This window comes from Castor canadensis, chromosome 14 (assembly GCF_047511655.1).
Source record: "Castor canadensis chromosome 14, mCasCan1.hap1v2, whole genome shotgun sequence".
Taxonomy (NCBI): domain Eukaryota; kingdom Metazoa; phylum Chordata; class Mammalia; order Rodentia; family Castoridae; genus Castor; species Castor canadensis.
Genome location: NC_133399.1, coordinates 108,682,092 through 108,698,330, shown reverse-complemented (window position 1 = coordinate 108,698,330; position 16,239 = coordinate 108,682,092). Strand labels below are relative to the sequence as shown.

At 52.1% G+C, this 16,239-nt stretch overlaps 1 protein-coding gene across 4 annotated transcripts in view; it reads left to right on the top strand.

Annotated features, from left to right (window-relative positions):
• Window positions 1-3,909: 3,909 nt before the first annotated feature.
• The window catches only part of Fam167a (family with sequence similarity 167 member A), a 31,013-nt gene continuing 18,683 nt past the window's right edge, over window positions 3,910-16,239 (top strand). Inside the window, exons 1-3 of one of the 4 annotated variants that reach the window (XM_074055279.1) lie at window positions 3,911-4,056; window positions 9,247-9,336; window positions 13,856-13,915. The gene's annotated coding sequence lies outside the window, so the exon portion shown is untranslated. Of the gene's footprint in view, window positions 4,057-5,238; window positions 5,359-9,246; window positions 9,337-13,855; window positions 13,916-16,239 lie in introns of all 4 variants that reach the window. The other 3 variants (XM_074055278.1, XM_074055280.1, XM_074055277.1) reach the window with 3 other exon arrangements.

Here is a 16,239-nt window from a genome sequence, read left to right as displayed (position 1 = left end):
ACAAGGCTGGCTTGTATGCAGGGTGCCCTGTCATTTGCTCCTTAAACAAACAGCAACACAGGCTTTAATCATGCTCAGCCCTGACATTTGAGAGGCCCTAAGCAAATGCATAAAAGGAGCCTCACATGCCATGTGTCTAAATATTTGATGCTATAAAATATAAATCAAGCTAATAAACTGTGAAATAAGGTTTATTCTTGCCTTCTGCCTTGACAAATATACCTTTCTATTACCTTCAAAGACCAGGCTCAGATTTCACATACTTGGACTGCTGGAACTTGGAGGGGCAAGGGAAATGAGGCCTTAGCCCTCACCAAGAGTCCCCTCTATCTTTTCCCACTCCAGAGGTTGATTGTACTTGGCAGAGGGACTCCCCAGTCTGACAGTTCAGCCTCCGTATGAACCTCACAGACTATAGAAAAGGCTAAACAGGCTGAATATGGCCCTTTGGACAGGAAACTCCTGGATCTGGTGCCTAGAGTACCAGTGGACTCTGAGGAGCAGAACCCCTGGCCTTATGGCCCCCTGACCTGGAAGAAATCAAAGCAAGGCTCTCTACAACATGTACCCGGGTCTGGTCCTCCTCCACGTGCATCAAGTCAAAACTAACAAAATTATTTCCATTCTGCATGAAGTAACCACAGCTTAGAAGACATAAGTGACTGCTCCAGGTATGGACTAATCCCAGCAGGGTCTGCCTCACTGTAGATTCCCTGGTGATTTCTTTCCCCATCTACAGTCTCTATCTGCATCCTTACCTGGGAAATGCAGCAAGCCAAATTTCCACCACCACCACTATCAACACCATTACCACCACTATCAACACCATCACCATCACTACCACCACCATCACCACCACCACTGTTATCATCACTGTCACCACCACCACCACCACCAAATCAGCACCATCACCACAACCTCCATCACCACCACCAATATCACTTCTATCCCCACCATCATCATCACCACCACCATCACTGCCACCATCATCATCACCATTACTACAGTCACCATCACATCATCACTGTCATTGCCACCACCATGCCACCATCACTGCTACCACAATCTGCGTGTCATCATCACCTCTTGCATCTGCTAAAACAGAAACCATCTCCTCACCTGCCTCCTGTTGTTGCCTCCTCATCCAACTTCCTTAAGTAAGGACAGTTGTGAAGTCCCTTCCTAATCCCACTGCCTAAGCCATCCTGCTACACACCTCAGCTCTGCCCTTTGTACCTTCCTTTTTTGCCTTGAGCCATGCTGAAAGGTCCCCATTCACACAGGCCACCTGCACGAATAGCACATGTTCTTCCAAGCTGGTCATGCCCCTCCCCACTTAGGATGCCCCACAAAATCCCCCAGCCAAGGCCTACTCCTTCTCCTCGCCTGGGCTCAAAAAAGCATATGTCACCTCCCCGACCCCAGGACAAAGGTAGATGTTCTAATAATTCTCTTCCTAGTAACAAGTGCTGTTACCATGCCCCCTCATGCCTAGCACCAGGTGGCACAGAGTGACTCAGCCCTAAATGGACCTAATGGGTTTCCTCCAGGATGGAAAACCCACCTTCCTGGCTGAATCAACCTCTTCTGGGAGATAAGGACAGCAAAGTGTCATTGTGTTAAACACACCTGATGACAACCACTTCCTGGGTCCTCTTGGAACTTACATTATTCACCTGACAGAAAAGTCCCTTCCAGAGGCAGATGGCGGAAGCTGGTGGACTTTGGCCCAGAACTTCCAGTCCTGATGCTTCCTGGAGTAGCAAGGGGTACTCAGTATTCTCTGGACAGTAAAGCCAAACAGAAATATCATATTTTATTCTGTCAGCCAATGAAAATGGACCAAATGGCAGGTACAGGGAGAGGTGGGTAACTGGAGCTTGCCTTGAGCAGTCTTAACTTTCCAATAGGAGCAGGACAGGCCCTGGGAGGGCAACAGAGTAGAGCCCCTTAGCTGTGATTCCCTGGAGGAAGGCAAGTCCTCACATTGGCCTTGCCAGGCCCTGCCATGTCTCTGACACTACCTACAACAACCCTCATTGTGCCTGCTCACTGCATTCCAGCTGCAGGCAAGGTGACCTTCTGACCCTTGACTATGGCAGCACATCTGTTGGCTCAGGGCCTTTGCACCATCTGCTCCTCTGCTGAACACGTGCTTCCCTGACACCTCAAGACCAGCTCCTTCCTGGAAAACCACCTTCTTAGTGAGGTCATCCCTGCCCACCCTGCCTAAATGTGCAATCTTCTTCCCGCTCCACCATTACTTCCATTCCAGGTGTACATACTTGTTCTCCTATTACTCAAAATATTGTTAATTCATCTAACATGTTTACTGTTCACCATCTCCCTCCCTTCTCCTGCTAGGATAATAGCTATCAAAGACAAGGACCTTTTTCTAAGTTATTCCTTACAACCATGCCTGGTATTGAATGAATGGGTGTATGGATCTGGAGATACTCTGAAAGATGGGTGGGTATTCTGAGTTTGCAGTCTTAAAGTAAAAGGCAGAGTTTCTTCTCCACTCCTCAAGTGCTGACAGGTAGGCAGAGGGGTCTCCAGGTGACCTTCCAAAGGGAAGCAACCCAAGTGGTTTGTGATACTGGTGACCAGGCTAGCGCTTTGGCTGCTGATCCCAATCTTGGGTCTCAGTGAGGTTCCATACAGCTTCCCCTTCATCTCCTCTATACACTGACACCCCCAGATGTACCCACATCATCCCAGGAATAAGCTGACAACGTTACTGAGCCACTTCCTCAGAGAGGTCCTCAGCCCACACAGAGGTTCAACGTCTTCCCCTTACATCTCTCTACCATCACGTAGGGGATTGTGGGGGACTGGTGTGGTAGATGTGGCTGACTGCCATAGCTTGCTACTTTATGATTTGCACACAGCCGTCCACACTCATAAACCCTAGTATGGAACGGCCCACGCACAGCCAAGACAGTGGTAGAGAGAGGGGCACCCCCAGAGTTGAAGGTTGAGTTGAAGGTCATCCCTTAAGTTGCCTTTCTTTCATGGCAGGTGAGGGCACCCGAGGCATCCCCCAAACCACATCCACAGGAACCAAGAGACAGGATGCCTTGGGATGCTGGATGAGATGACAAAGAAGGGGAACAGCAAGTTAGATAATTTTGAGAGACCCACCCTCAGGGGAGTAGGAAAGGTCTTAACAGGTCTGGGGGAATGAGGTCACCTTCCAGCAATCCAGGCCTCTGGGCCTGGAAAGCAGAGATTCCCATGTGCTCTGAAGCCCCTGAAGGATGTGAGACAACTTCAGTCGTTTTCTTTCTGTACCTCTGTGCATCTCTAGGCTCCCGAGGAACAGGGACTGGGTCTTAGGGAAGCAGAGAACTGACCCTAGGAGTATAAGGGTGGAAGTGGTTCATGCAACAGAAGGATGGCGATTAGTGGAGAACCAGGCTCCAGGTCAGGGCCAAACTCGCCCTGCGGGGTCGCTGCGAGGGTGTGGCACACGGGGGGCGCTCCCGCATGGTGGCAGCTGCTGGGGTTAGGAACCCAAGCCATTTGTGGGTGGAGTGCAGGCTCGGGCGTGGGTCCCCTGCCCCCTCCATGCAAGAGAATTGCTGACAGTGGCAAAGCCACGTTGCCACGCTTGGGGAGAAAACTGTCTTGGCTTCGGGCTTAATGAAAAATTGGATGTTTGGGTTTGGTTTCCTCTCGGGGTTGGCGAGGGCGAGTGGCTGGCCTGGTGTCACGGTGACCGCCCCCCTGGGCCCGGCGCGGGGAGGGAGAAGTCGGGGGGCTCTAGGACCCGATCCGGGCGGCGGTCCGGGGAGGCCGAGCGGGCCGAGGCTTGAATGAGAGGCCGGGGCTGTCGCCGCTTGAAAGGCTGGCAGCGGAATAGCTCTGCCGTTGCCAGGCAACCGTCCTGACGCAACCAAAAAAAAAAAAAAAAAAAGTCCGTGCCTTCAAAAAAGAATAGTGCGCGCGGAGAATTCGCGGAGCTGAGCACGGGAGGCGGGAGTCTGGAGCGCCGGGCGGAGGCTGGCGGCGGGGACCTGGCGACAGCTCGGACAGGGCCTAGGGACGTCCAAGGTGGGTTCTGGGCGCGGCGACTGTCTCAGGAACTGGGGTGATGGGGCTAGGCAGGGGCTCTGATGCCCGGGTACCCAGGTAGGAAAGTGGGGGACAGCGCCTGGAGGGGACACTGCCTTCAGGAGAGCGGGGGCCTGCCTCACCTGCGGCAGGGGGCTTATGCCCTCCTGGAGGAGTGGGGCAACCAGGCTGCACTCCATACCCCAGCTCCCGGTTCCTTGGTAGCGCCTTCCAGGGATAAGATCCTGGGTAGCGATCTGGGGGCTACGGTTTGAGAGGAGGAGATCCCTGTCCCAGATGCTCAAGCTCAGTGACACTGAAGTTTCCGGTCCCAAGGGTGCGCTGGACCCATGTTCTGAGGGTGAAGTCAGAGTGATCCACAGAATTGCAGCCAAAGGGCCTCAGAGGAATGAGCAGGTCAGCCATAAAGCTGGGCTCCCGCGGCCACCACGACAAGGGGCCACAGACCACATGGGGGTCTCCCCCAACCAAGTCAGATGATTGCTGCTTTTTGAAAACCTCTCACTGCCTGTATCAGTCTGTGGTGTGTGGGTCCTTCTGGTGTCATCTGGAAGGTAGGGTGGCCCTGGCTGCTGTTTTATATCCCCCAGCAGGTTCTCTCATGTCAAGTGTCCACAAACTCGATGTCAGTCCTACAGAATCCCAGAAGATGAGACCAAGTCCCTGTCCTCTGTGCCCAGGGAAGTCATGGCTCCAAAGCAGCTTCTTCTGGATGCCCCAGACAGTCCTACCCTCTGCCAGACTCAGGACCTGCTGGGCAAAGTCCTCGGAGAGCTGAGGGGACCTTGACACCTACATGTAGCCTGGCCATATCCACAGGAAGGGAGCTTCTGCCAGCGTGGTTTTAAGGGGCCTGGCAAAGCAACTGTGAGCTGTGCTTTTAGTGGATAAAAGCAACAGTGCTTCTTTCCTTCTCCTTGCTGACCCAAAGACCCCCAATTCTGTGGGCTCTTGCTCCTCTTCTTGTCCTCCCAGTTACGGGCATGGATTTCCACTAAATGATCAGTCCCCACTTTCATATCTACCACCTTGGCCTCCCTCCAGGGGAGAATGAAATAAATTAAGGCAGGGCCTATTTGCTGAGAGAATGCACAGTGCCCCAGGCCAATGTGGAGGGAGCTGCTTGTCAGGCTCCTCACACATCGCAGCTGTGTACTCTAGGTACATCTTGTTGGTGGAAAACCCTGTGGCCTGAGTCCTGGGATTCCCAGTGCCCTCCAGGAGCCATGTTCTATCCAACAATGCCTCTTCCCTCACTGGGCTGTGGAGCTGCTTGCAAAGGTAAAAGATGAATGATGATCTGGTTAACAGCAGAGGGGTGGGGAGTTCTCACATGTCACAGGCCTTTTGGAGTAGTGGGAATCAAGGGTATTTCAACATGTGAGGTCTTCTGAGCTCTGGGTGGGGAGAGGGGAAGGAGGAAAGGCCTCTTCTGAAGTAGAGCTGGAAGAGGTAAGGGCTGCGGGGTAGACAGGAAGGATGGGGGCTGTGGTAAGTAGAGCACTTGCCTAGCAAGTGCTAGGTTCAATCCTCACTTTAAAAAGAAAAAGAAAAGTCTGGGTTGCCTGTCCAGGGAGTTTAGCAGCAGAGGGCAGGTGAGCCTTGCTAATGGGCAGTCTGTGGAGACTGAGCTGCCACAGAGGGCAGGTTCAGAAGGATTCTGGAAGACTGCAACTCTCAACTGTTTACTGGTTAGACCAGGTGTTCTGCCCACTGAAGCCTGGCTTTTCCTCCCCTGACCATCACCTTTCCTCTTGAGAGAAAGGAGTGGGGGGGGACAACACAAGACAAGGAAGAAGAGGAAGAAGGGCCAGAGGTTTCCCTTGCCCCCCAACCCTTTCCTCTTCAGTCCCCAGACAGTTCCTCATCCCCGAGGCAGCTTCACCTCAGAGAAGGGAGCAGGTAGAGGAGGGAGTGTGCTGGGTGGGGGCCTTGGCTCCCATGGACACCAAGGAGGGACTCTCTTCTCCAGGGTGGCTCTCAGCTTCTGACCCTCCTCATGCCACAACTTGTCTGTTGTGGCTCCTGTCGTGCAGTGGCTCCCGTCCAGCAGATTGGCTTCTAGGCTGTGTGGTCTTGACCGTCCAGAGTGGCTAGGCTGCCACCCACTGTGGCTTCTCCTGCAGCCTTGGCAGAGACCTGGAGGGGACAGGGATTGAGCTTCTCTCTGTAGGGTCCTAGACTGAGGCCACCACTTCCTGGGGTCAGTTTCTCCAGTGCAACTGGAAATTCTTTTCAAGATATCTTGATCCAAATGTGGGAGCTGGCAATGGATCCCCAAAAGCTCCTTTACAGGGCTTGTCCCTTAGGACCCAGCAGGTAGCCAACATCAGAGTTCATTTTCCAGGTCTAAGGGCATACATGTAGGCCCAGGCAGTGCTTTGCATGGTGGCCACAGTTGCAGGGCTTTTTGAAGACTGAGTAGCATTTCCTCATTCCAGAGTCAGTAGAAGGGCGGGGAAGAAGGGGGACCTCAGGGTGCTGAATACTCAGGAAGGTTTGGGATGAAGGTCCATGACTGGCCACTTAGGGGCCTAGCCCTCCCCGTCCACTATCAAGTCAAAAGTGACACTAGATACCTAGCCCTGTGAACATGCACAAGTGCTGTGCCCTGGGGACACCAAGACACGTTTGACGTGGCCCAAGCCGTTTGGTCAGAAAGGCAGTTGCTCGAGGCTGGTTGTATTGTCATCTTCTTGGTTTTTTGCTTTATTTGGTTGTCAACAGCCACTGGAAACATGGAGGAATGTGAAAGCAACCCTATTAGCATGTTTGAGTGAAAGCTAGCCTTAGAGCAAATTCTGCCAGCACATGTAGGCAGTGTGGAGACATATTTATTTGCAAAGAGGTCCAACAAATCCAGACATCTTGTCATGAGGTCCCAACAATTCATCTCCCGGTGCCCTGAACACCCTTCTCTGGAAGCCTCACTGGATCCTTCTACCTACCACAGTCAGGCTGTACCCAAAATTTGTTTGGGCATCCCACACAGCTTGAAAACCTCTGTCTTTACCAAAAAGAAGGAGAATGTATTCCTAATGTTTGCTCTGCTAATTACCAAGCTCCTGGTGCTGGGCCCTGCTGCCTCTGGCATGGGAAATTCCCAGTGAGCTGCCAGGAATGTAGCTGGGTGCAGCTGCCCCAGGAAACCACCCAGTGCGTTGCACCATGGCCTCTAAGGCTGTTAGGATCAATCTCGAGCATTGTGTAGAGGATGCTTACTATGGTGGCCTTGCCCTCAAGGAGTGCAGAATCTGTCAAGGCTGCTGTCAGTGCAGTTTGTTCAAGATGAAAGTAAGGTGATGGTCTGTCCATTCTAGAACACGCACACATGCTTCAGTGAGCTTTAGTGGCTGGGAAGCTGTTTCCCCATGTGACTGGTTAGGAGAGTGCCAGCAAGGCGCAGTTTAGGGCAGGAGGCAGCAGTCCCATTACAGGTGTTAACTAGTAGTTTGCATGTACCTGATGTCATCTCATTCTCAAAGACTGTAAGGCTGATTGTGATCTCATTTCATGGATGAGGAACCTGAAGCCTGGGAAGTTAGACTGATCACCCAAAGTCACGGAACTAGTGGCTGGCTGTGTGCCAACACCCAACTCTGCCCCGTCCTTCCCCTGTTCCACATCTCTCTGTTTTGCCTGATTCCTTCTCACTGTGGTGGTAAACTCAGGTGGCTTTAGCAGCTTAGAACGTTCAGAGCACACTGATGCAAGAGAGAGGAGCATGATCATAAAGCCCACTTCTGTCCTGTCTGCAGGCACTCAGGACACCTCCACACCCCAACATGGGCACAGCCAGCTGCAGGCCACCCTGTGTATTTCCAGCTAGACTAAGGCTCCCACAGCATCCTAGGACAGACCCCACCTGAACTCTGGGAAACCCTAAGAAACTGCCAACCCATCAAGGGTCAGTACACCCTGATGTGTGCTGGTGTGACTCACATTAACACGAGCACACACCAGGAACCTCTTAGCAAATGCTTGGAACTTGCAGAGTAAAATAGAAAGTAAATAGTTAGGATAAATTCCCACTTGAACTAGACTTTGTTGGTTTTGCTTATTTGAAGTAGGAACCAATTACCCTGTGGATTTGAATAGGCCTAACTGCCTTGTTTGGAGGCAGGGACAGATGTCAGTTGGGAGACTCTCTGGTGGGCCCTGGTGTACTTAGCTATGAAGTAGTGCCTTAGTTTCGTTGCCTGGGAAATGTTTGCTGTTCACTGTTCGTGTAGCCAGGATACCTGCCCCAGCTGCCTTCTGCTTTGGTCTCTGCAGATTGCTTTAAAAGCCATTGTACATCTGCTCTCTGTGCCTGAATCTGCACTGCTACCATGGCCCTTGGCCAAGAAGTCCTGTGGTCACATGTGGCAGTCAGCTGGGATGGTCAACATGCTGCCTTAGCCTCCTCTGGGCACCCCTGCTGGTACCCAGTTCATTCTCTGCATTTCCCACGGCTCATTCCCATCCCCGTAACCCTGACTCTCAGGTTCTCGGGTATCTCTTTTTCCCTGCCTGTCAGAGCAGTCCTTTCCTAGGACCTTGGAGGGGCATGGTGGGGCTTTGGGTGTCCCCATAGCACTTGCTTCCCTGCAGCAGCCCTGAGTTTCCACCTCTCCTTTCAGGGATGCGTAAATTAGCTGCATGGTTCCCAGGAGACATGGCCTCTCCCCAAATAACAGGGAAGCACAACTCTTCTTGGCAATTTTCTTGACAACTTCTTTCTTTGGACAAAATGAAAGGGAACATTTCCACACTCCCAGCCTTCTTGCAGACAGCCTGTGCATCATCTGTAAGCAGCCAGGACCACAGACCATCTATTATTCAGCACTGACCTAGCATTTGGCATGTTCAAAGGTCTTAACAAGTGTTTTTTATAGATTCTTTGCTCACAATGTCCCAATGAGACAAAGCAAGGCTTCTCTGTTTCCTACACAATGGAAGCAAGGATTAAGAAGACTCAGCTTGGAATAAAAAGACTAGGGCCCAAGCCCAGGCAGCCCAAACTAATGGAGCTGTGTGACTCTGGGCCAGTTCTGTGACATCTCTGATGTGCAGTTTCTCTGTGATCTCACTCTTGGGAAGGCCTCTCTAGCCCAGGGTATAGTATGTGGGAGAAAAAGGTTGTTAACTGCAGTGTGATTTTAAAATGACTGATTTCTCTTATTCTAGCTGTGCAAATGGAAGCTTTGGATTCTGAGTAGAGGAGCAACCACTAGCACAGACTGGGCTTCACTGGGCGGAGGTCCCAGGAGAGCACAGGTAAGCTGGCTCTGCAGTCTCCTTCCCTGGGGGTGGGGGACCAGGATGTGATAGTTCCCCCTTGTGTCCTACGCCCCTGTCCCCATCTCAGGAAGGAAGCATAGGCCATTGTACCCAATCATGTATTCACAGATTGCTCAGCAGCAGCTGGGAGGGGAAGTGGGTGGCCCAGGTAGGGGGCCTGGGCTGACTCCTTTCTCCCACCCCAGGCTGGATCTGCCCAAGAGCTTCTCTCAGCAACCAAGGATTCATCTCCAGTAGCAGTGCTAGAACCCCGGGAGAGATGCATGGGGCTGCCTGGCCATGTTGAAACCATGGAAGCCCCTGCTCCCTCCTGGAGTCCTGTCCTGGACCTCATGCCATCTGTCTGTCCTACCACACTGAAGGCCTCAGGGCCTAGATCAAGGCTCCTGGACTGGTCCAGAAGCCAACTGCCCCCTTTATGCAGGTAGAATACAGTGGACAAATGAAATGAACCCCTATCTAACTCAACTTCCTAGACTCATGTGGCACGGTCATGATAGCAGAGCCTTCCTTAAGCTCAGGTGTCCCCACTGCTGGGTCTACCTGCAGAGGACTCCCCCCACCCTCCAGAGAGGGACCACAACCCAGATAGGGACTCAGGCATGGCAGCAGTTCCTGCCCTGGGTGAGCATAGCAACTACTTCAGTCAGATCAGTTTTATAGAAGAGCTGAGCATTGCTGTGTGAAGGTTGAGACATTGCCATTTGTCTGGGGTTTCTCAGGATCCTGGACTTTAAAATAGTGAAACAGCATAAAGCTTTTGTTCCTGCTGCTTTCCCACCGTGAAACCATTTGGGGGTGATCTGCACAGCAGGATAGATATGGAGGACATGTGCTCAAATGATTGCTCCTTCACTGATCTGCTTGTGACCATAAGCTTCCTGCACTTGTTCCTCACCTGCAGTAGAGAGAATGTTAGTTGGCCTCAGGGTCATTTCAAGGGTGAAATAAGCACACTTACACACACAGAGCCAGCAAGACAACCACCACACACACACACACACACACACACACACACACACAGGACATCTACCCTACCTACTACATACATACAGCCCAACACAATTCGCCTCCTGTCCATAGAGCTGGGGCCAGGGCCTAGCCTCTGCATGGTGTCATTTCCCCATCTCAGGAGCTCTCAACACTGGCTCTGACCAAAAGCTGAAATAAAGACAGTCCTGGCAAGGAGAAAGATGACCTGCAGAGGGTTAGATCAGTGGGTGTCCCTCCTGCTTCAGTCACCATGGCAACTCGGAGGAGAAGGAAATGGGCTCTGGGCAGCTTGGCTCCTGTCAGCAGCTCTGCGGGATACAGGGCTATGTTCCCTCCTCTTAGCCCCCAGCTGGTCAGTGCTGAGGCATGTCTACCAAGCACAGATGGTGCTGGGTGAAGGTAGGCAAAAAGTCAGCCCCTTCCAGGTCTGTGGCTCTCTGTGTAAGATAAGCATTGGGTTTATGATTAAACCTAAACAGAAAAGCCTGCCTGTCTAAGCCCTGCCTTCCTTAGTCCAGCTGTGGACTCAAGCCCCAGATCTTTGGCCCTGTCACCCACCTGGCATAAACTCACTGGAGTCTGCCAAACCCTTCCCCTGTCTCATATCATCCTCACCGCAGCTCTGCAACAGCCCCATTTTCAGACAAGGGGCCCAGACAAGGGCAGGTAATTTCAGAGTGGGCTGGGCTGTCGCCTTAGCTTTGGAGCAGGCCCCTTTGTTCTCCATCCTGCAGCCTCTGAAGCCTCTCAGAGCCCAGCCTGAGGCAGAAGTGGAGGGGCTGAAGGCACTGCCCACCCCAGCAGGTGTTGGTCAGGAGACACTCTGGTTGGGGGTTGCAGCTTGATAATACACACAGCTCACTCAGCAGAGAAGCAGAGGAACACAGACTCTGCACACATGTGTGAACCTCCACCCCACCTCCCAGGCCCACCCTAACTCCAGCAGCAGAGCAGTGGGCAGTCAGACAGCATGGGGGTGGAGAGAGGCCAGGCTGACACTGAAAACATACCATCCCCAAGATCTGCCCTGCTGAGGAAAGCCACTTCCTGCAGGAACCCTAAGCCATGATGGGTCAGTTCTTCTCTCCAGAAACCTCTAAGGACTGAGTGACCCCAGTGGACTGAAAGTTTTCCACATGGGTGGGGCCCGGGGAGTGGTAGCCGGCCCTGTCCAGATGGTATGTTTTGGAAAATGGCTGGCAGAGTAATCACCAAGGAGTGTGGGTGGGAGGCTGTGGACTGAGATCCGAGGCCTTAGGCTGGTCACTCAGGCTCCCATCTCAGTTTGTCCAGATGTGGGGACTGGAAGACTGGCCTAGCCTTCCTTGCCTTGTGCACATGGTCCCTAATCACCTCTAGGAGGTCCAGTCCTCAGGCACGGGGGCCAGCATCACAGGCCAGCACAGAGCTAAGAAAGAGCCGGTCGTCTCCAGGGCCACTTGGTTCCCAGAGGACGCTTGAGACCTGTCCTACTCAGGTAGACAAGGGAGAGAGACAGAGCCTAGCTGGCCCCTGTTGGCATCCTCCCCTCAACCCTCACTGGTTCCAGCCCTTGCTCTACTGTGTGGATCTGGCCTCTGGGCCAGATCCCTCTTCATCTCTATGCCTTGGTTTCCTCGTCTGTACAATGGGATGATCATAGTATGTAGTTCACAAGGTTCTTGTGCACATGAGGTGTGGTTTCTTCATAGTGCCTGGCACATGTCAGTGCTTGATAAATATTAGCAGCTTGGCAGTGTTACTAAAATATGACTTAGTAGAAAAGTTCCAGGGCATGATCCAAGTTGCATTTTAGAGCATGTCTGAGACATTCAAGGGCCTGAAGGAAAAGGACAGTAATAAGGGGCAGCATCTGTCCTTGGGTCAGGAGTGCTGAGCAGTGGTGGGAAGTGAATCTGTGTTCTGGAGAAAGAGCCAGCCTCTGTAGCCTAGCGCTCTCCTGTGTAAAGTTGGAATGATTTGAGTCTCAGGCCTGTGAAAGCCCTCGTGAACTATTATAAGGTGACTTTATTGTTCTGCCTGTGCCAGAACTGGAAATGTGTCTGCAACTTCTCCATCACTCCTATGTTCTAAATAATATGCCTATTTTCCCAGGCGAGGATCCAGCCCTCTCACGGCTGTTGGTAAAATCTTGGGCCTCAGTTGCATGAAGAAAGTTCTCTACTTTCTCTCTATAAGATGGAAGTTCCAGTAGGGCTAGTGTATCTCCTAGTCTGCAGAAAAATGGGCACCAGGCAACCTCAGACCAGGGTTAATTCTGAGAACACCCAAGAAATGGAGGGGCTGCAGGAGCAGCAGAGCAGCCTGAAGGAGGCAGATCACAGCACCAGGGCAGCTCCTAGGCATACCCTCTCTTTCTGGGGACCATTACCCTGTGAAGCAGCCCAGGGTGCCACTCCCCAAAAGAAAACCCCCGTCAGGCTTGTCGCCCCTTCCTCTATTTGTCCCAGAGTTTGGGTATTTGGCCACTTGACCCAGAGCATGTCCATTTCTGCAAAGTGACCTGTGGGTAGCATTTCTGCTAGAAGGAGTAGGACAAGTGTAACTTTACACATGTGGAAAATCATCACCCTGCTGCCATCAAGCATTGCCTGTCATTAACTCTAAGTTAGGAAACATAACTGTGAGTGCAGATGGACACAGGACAATTTCGTTAAGAAGACAGTAACCACCCACCCTGTGGTTTTCAACTGCAGGTGGCATGCACCTCTAGCAGACACATAGAAATGTGAGGGAAGAGAGTCCTTTTGGTGCCATGATGTTTTATGACACCAGTGTCATCTCTCCAAGTGAGTTGCCCACTCCCCCTCACTCCAACCTGGGCTCTTGAGTGCAAGCAACAGTAAGTGACAGAAGCGGTAGGAGGTAGAGACCCAAGGAAGACAGTAGGCAGAATCAGAGCAGTTCCAGAACACAGTGACAGAGGCAGAGGCCCCAAGATTCCTTTAGTGGGGGACAGTTAACAAAGATATGCTACCTCCCCTGCATGTCATATCCAAGGCTGGCACCACCTCCAGGCAGCCACACATGAATCCTGACCATTTGCTTTTCTAGGTCTCACGCACACCAAATTCAAAGCCTGAGCCTGAACCTCTGATTGGCCAAGCTCAAGTCACATGCTTGCACCTGGTTGCCAGGCCCTGGGCAGGGAAGGAAAGAGGACCTGGTCCTCTGCTTGCAGAGAACAATGAAAAGGGTACGTGGTCTGCCTGCTGTCACCCACTGAGTGGCAGCTCCCTGCAAACAGGAAAGGAGAGGGCTGGATCTGGCAGAGAAACAGGCAAGACCAAGTCAAGTATTAGCAAACACATATCACAGCTGTTCACATTCTTTCTCAAACACAGGCTTCTTCTAGGAGGTTATAAATGTCAGAAGTGCAGCTCAAAGTAGCTTGAGCCTGAGAAGAATTTGAAAGCTGTACAATCAAGGTTGGCTGGGGTGGCTTTGATCAGGACCTGATCCAGGCCTAAAATTGTCCTGTCTGCTTGGCTTTGTGTACCAGTGGACCCTCCCCACAGGAGAGCAAGAGGTCCCTAGCACCTCCAGACCAGCTGGAAGCAAGGTGAGTGGGAGGTGGGTCTGGCAGAACTTTCGGAAGGTCTTATTGGCTAGGTGAGTCATGTGACCACCACTGAGGAGAGGGGCATGTCAGTGGCACAGAGACAAATTCCCCACAGCAGGGGGGAATGCTCTTTCTGGAGGAGAGAAGGAAGGCGAGAGATGGAAATGACCTCACACACTGCTGGGCTGGGCCAGGCACTAAGAACTTCTTCTCTGACTCCAGTTTAAAGTCCCAGAATTTGCCATAAGCTGAGGCTGTTCCTGATTTGTCTCAGGTATAAGAGCCTGCACACCTGTGTCAGGGCACTCCTCAGTCAGGGCAGGGAGGAATGGGTGGCATCTCATGAGGACAGGTGGGGGAGGTACCATCAGGAAGCCCAGACTCTTCCTCTGCTTTATGAGCTCGTCCAGGCTGGCTCAATGTGAACAGCACAGGCTTCAGCAAGAGGGGAGAATCTGTTCTATTCGCACATTCATTCCGTGATGGTTAAAGGGAGCAGTACTTTAAGTGCTGGAAGATCCTGGATAAAAGACCCTGGTCTTGCCCCAATGAACACCAGAGTCCAGTAGAGGAAACCATCAAAAAAGTTCCTGATGTAAGAGTGATGGCCAAAGAGGGGCAGGAAGCCTGCCCAGAGGTTAGGAGCTAGTCTAGAGTGAACAGCACGGGCTCAAGTCCCAGCTTCACCATGTACTAGCTACGGAAGCTGTCTGTGTCTCAGTCCTCTATCTGTAATATAGGGACAATAATCCTTGCCTCACAAGCTTGTGATCATTAATGTGTTCATACATGCACAGTTCTGAGAACAACTGGTGGTGTGGTTGCTCTGAGTAAGCGTTAGCTAATCTTGTGATGACATAATTGTTTTCCCCTTGTGCTCTGCTTGCCAGGCACACACAAGCCAACCTGGGAAGATCAAGGAGAGTTTCAGGAAGGAGAAAAATCCCTGAGAACTTAGGCAGAAAGGGAGGGAAAGACCTCTGGGGCCAAAGGAACAGCATGTGTGAAGGTACAGGGTCAGTGGGACCGGAGAGTTAGAAAGTGGGCAAGGGTTAGAAGAGGGTGTTTTATGCAGATTTGATGATGTGTTCTAGTGAAGAATCCAAGACTGGAGAGAGAAGTGGGAGCCTGGAGGGTGGGGAGGAAAGCGAATTAGTCAGCAAACCCCACAGCCTGCCCTGCCCTGGGAGTCCATCCCGGAAGTGGGTTTGAAGGTTTTCCAGGTGAACAAATTAGGTCATAATGTGACAAGGTGTTGACTAGCTGATGGAGCAGCTGAGTGGAAGCCAGGGAGCAAGGTTGAATGGCAGCGTGGGTCACTGCTTCAGGAAGGCTGGCACCCCCCCAAGCACAGCTTGTTCTTGCTGCTACCAGGTAGCCTGCCTGGTGGGGCATGCCTGAGCCCCGTGGGATTATGGGATCTCATTTTGTTTTCCCTACACCTTGGGTCCCAGGTCTGGCAGCGTCCTCTTGCTCCCTTCTCTGCTGCTTGCTCTCCTGGACCCAGGAGGACCCGGCTTAGTGGAAAGCCTGTTTCCTCAGCATCTCTTCCTCCCTGAGCCCTGGAAGTCTTTCATTTGTCCAGAAAGACAGGAAGCCTCTGCTGCTCTGTCTGTCCAGGAAATTGCCCAGGACTGGCCTCTGTCCCTGGCACCCAGCCAGCTTAGGATTTGGCCAGCTCAGTGCCCACTAAGTAGGCAGTGGATGATGGACCTTCCCCAGGCTTGAGTGGGTGACATTTCAGTTCAATTCCCCCACCCAGCTGGAGGAGAATGAAGAAACACTCTGGGCCTCTTCAAACATCAGGACACCCACGGGGTGGTGCTTTCTGGGAAGCTGCCTGGTGACAAGAAGAATGAAGTTTAATTCAGCAAGTTTTCATTGGTTGGGTGTGCTGGGGGCAACCAGAGGTGCTTCAGGGCTTGGTCCTACCAAGTGCATGGGACTCCAGGTCCTATAATGGTAAATCCCTAACTTGGGCCTCTCCATGCCCTCTCCCCACGCCTCATTGCTAATAGTAGTCTCCAGGTATGTACCACTTTTTACAGTTTGTAGAGAGTTCTCACATCCAATTCCATCAGTTCCTGAACCATTGCACAGACTAGGAAACTGAGGCCAAGAGGAGAAGACTAAGCCTGGGTCCTCAACTTGTCAACAGCAGTGCTGGGACTAGAAACACAGCCAGCAGACTGGCCTTGGTCTCTGTGTGGATAGCACACTATCAAATCTTGGTCACCCTGTGCCTTGAACCATGGGTGGTCATTAAAAATATGAGCAGGGACCCAAGGAAGTGGGACTTTTTCGTTCCCATCCAAGACAGACCC